We start from the raw sequence: 3,491 nt of genomic DNA, 5'->3' as shown, positions 1-3,491 counted from the left end.
TGCAAAAAATATTCACCTGCAAAAATTCACCTGCAAAAAATTCACCTGCAAAAGTGATGACCTTAAATGACCCAAGCCAGAGCAATCAGCACTAGATCGAGTCGAGCGGCTCTCAGCCAATTAAATTACGCTGTTTGATCACATGACATGTTAGCCGGCAGTGTCTTCTGAAAAGAGAGCTGTTTAGAGGTGAGTGATTAAGTTTTTCCCCTAAATAGAGATCATTACAGAACGCCTAGTCCTACTTAAAATACCATTCATTTTTCTTTTATTTTATCATCTACTCGAACTGAGGAAAACGTTTGACTAACTCAAAGAAAAGTTCCGCGCCTCCCCTGCCTGTCTGCAGAGGCAGTTTTGAATTCAGGAGCGGCATGATGGCAGCGGCAAACCCTGGCGGTTCTCCGGTAAGTATATTATGTTTTATCTTCAAGTTTGTCTTTTGAAACGTTAATTTTATTTAAATCCGTTGGTCACGTATAAGGTACACAGACGGGGTCTTTGCTCAACTCGTCTGATGCGTGTCTCACTAAGCGCTACATGCTAGCATCCTGCTAACCGAGCTAACCTTTACATGCTGTGCTCTACAAAATAGGATACTCGGTACAAAACCATAATCCGCAGATATTGATAGATAGACGAACACTGCAAATATAATGTGGGAAACGAGAACGGCATTGGGTTAAGGGGTAAAATACACTATGAATAAAGCCATAGAGTGAATGGCTGCCATGGTTGCAGAACGGCCTGATTTAATGACAAGAATGGGGAAGAGTGAGGAGAAGTGAACCAACCAAAGCCACAAAACACGGTCAGGCAAGGCGGGAATAGGGCAGTGATATGTCCGCCAGTATGAAGTTGGTGTGTGCTTTGGTGAACAAAAACTCGAGACCCGTAGCAGGAAGATGGGAGACTCGTGTTTCACTGGAATAGTGGTGAATTAAAACATCATTTGTTGGGGAAATTTAGGTGTAAATGCATCCATACAGGCGAGACAGAGGCAGACCAGGCAGTGAAGAAAACAATGCAAACATTAGAAATATTAAAACGGAAATATGGGATTAATATAACATACAATTAGGGAAAATTAAGAAAGACAATGTAAATTATACTGTAAAGTCATTAAAACAGCATAACCTGATTAAAAGAAACATTTAATTGGGTAGGATGGTGGTGGTGATGATGGTGATGATGATATTAATAATATTAAAAAAACATGTACAAGATGGGCATGTATACTTGTACCCAGAATTTAACAACTATAAAGTTGTGGCATGCCAGTACCTTACCCCATCCATTATATCCACACTTTCAGAAAAGGATATGGTCAATATCTTTACAAATACTATCTAAACTTAAACAGATAGCATAAGTTAAACGGGATATTCCCTCTGCGCTCTCCTAGAGTGAATACATCAAATTAAACAAATAAGTAGTCTATGGCATTTAAAAGTGGTTACCTACAATTCTGAAATGATAATACTAATTCTTATTGATGATGATATTGTATTTGAAATCCTGGTGTAACACTGAACCCGACATCATAAAATGATTACCCTTGTAATGTCAGGGAGCTACAACCAAGGAGGGAAAATATTACTATCTCACCCCTTGTATCCAATTACATAACAGCACTGCTTGGTAAAGGTGTTGAATTAGCTGGGTCGCTCAGTTTGGGGAAAATTGTGGGGAGCCTGCAAGGGCCTCAACTTCTCCATTCCCACAATGTGCAACAAATGGGCACAGCTGATCTTCAAGATTGGAACATCGGCCAATTACTTCCAACTTTAACGTGTTTTTGCAAAAGTATTCTTAAAATTGTCTCTTTACACAGATCATAATGATACAAGATGGCACTTGTGTAATTTCCTATAAATTCAATAAATCTAAATAATTGTTATCAACCCGGTAAATCCTGAAAAATGTTTTAACAGCTGTGTTAAATTAAACTTCATACTGACACATGCTGGAAAGTGCATTCATGAGACAATTCATGTTTTATGCCTTCTAGAGCAGTAGCAATCAAAGACTTTAAGGATTCTTTTACATTTTTTAAAAACACTCTGATTAAGGCATAAGTTGTTCTTTATCATCAGATCTAAGTTTGTTTAAAGCTTCGAATGTTTTGGGGTACTCTTCTTTGTTTTCAGGGTTCGTGGCAACCACGGATGGGAAAATGTGGAGGTTGCACGGCTGATGTTTACTGTTCGTGGCACAGGAAGAGGCAGTTTCATTTCAGGAATGAGTGTGCACAATCAAAGGTTTGTTCTCATAAAATACTGTCAACCTCAAATGTTTCTGACATAAGATGGAAGGTGTTGCAGCTTTATTTCCATTATTTAAAAATACATAAACATTTAAAGGGTATAGTTTTATGAAAAAAGTTTTATAGTAATATGTCTTTAGAGAACAGTGCCCTATCCAGCAGGATATATTGTCTGATATGTGTCAGGTGTTTTTTGTTTTATTTTGTTTTTGCTTTCAATTTCCATTATTTACCCCTCAAGGAAGAAAATATTGGACAGGTCCTACAAACCCCAAAGAGCCTTCAGGACTCTGCCCTATTTTTAGTTATTCACACACCTTTTCCAGTCTGTTACTTCCTTCCAAGAATGTTCATTCTGTGTTAATGGTCTGGTTGTCATCTCATGTATTGCCACTGATCATCACAACCCTTTTGACACCTTTTAAGTGATATGCCTGGGTCCTTCCTACATGCCCTGATAATGTATTATTACTGTTGTCATGCACACATTTCATGTAGGGTTAGAAACAAGCAGGGGATTTCTCATACACACCAAAAGAAAGGCCATACCTAATTTAAATATTTTTTATATATTATTTCAGAATAGAGCGACTGTGGAGAGACCTCTGGGTGGCCGTTACATGCATTTACTACGATGTTCTTCACAACCCTGAGGAAGAAGGCCTTCTTGACATTTCAAATGCTGCACACCTCTTTTGCTGCCATTACATCTTTCTTCCTCGACTAGAGGATAATTTTAATACATTTTGCAATGGATGGGACAACCATCCACTGCGAACAGAAAACAACATGAGTCCCCCAACCAGCTGTGGGAGTTGGGTCACAGATATTACCCTGTTCCTGTTCCAGAAAACACACAGGTAAAGGTGCACATTTTTAGTACTCATTGATTCTCTTACAGAGAATGTGATAATTTTATGGATAATTAAAGTCAGCCATAAATCCACAAACACAACAAGCTGAACGTCAGTGATGCTGCTCGGTTTGCAGTCCTGAATATGACGGCACAAGCAGGATTCACTGCACTGTTAATGTTAGCTATGTTATATTGCTGCCTCTGTTTGGTGGTGTCGAGCCAAACGGACTTTAACGTGTGTTTGAACGAGCTGACGGTTCACTCGTTAAGCTGAAAGAAAGATGCTTTAATCACAGGAGTCACACATGTGTCCACTGGACCATCTGGAACTCTTCTTGTTTAGCACTCGTAATAACACAAACACTAAAT

General features: G+C 38.8%; 1 long non-coding RNA gene across 1 annotated transcript; it reads left to right on the top strand.

Moving 5' to 3' along the window:
• The first annotated feature begins 212 nt into the window (after positions 1-212).
• On the top strand, positions 213-3,011 carry LOC134624156 (uncharacterized). The gene is made up of 3 exons (XR_010093463.1): positions 213-407; positions 2,151-2,261; positions 2,848-3,011. It is a non-coding gene; the product is annotated as an uncharacterized LOC134624156 (long non-coding RNA).
• Positions 3,012-3,491: the final 480 nt, after the last annotated feature.

The sequence above is a fragment of the Pelmatolapia mariae genome, linkage group LG1, assembly GCF_036321145.2.
Source record: "Pelmatolapia mariae isolate MD_Pm_ZW linkage group LG1, Pm_UMD_F_2, whole genome shotgun sequence".
Lineage (NCBI taxonomy): Eukaryota > Metazoa > Chordata > Actinopteri > Cichliformes > Cichlidae > Pelmatolapia > Pelmatolapia mariae.
Note: the sequence above shows the minus strand (reverse complement) of the source record. Positions and strands in the feature narration are given on the sequence as shown.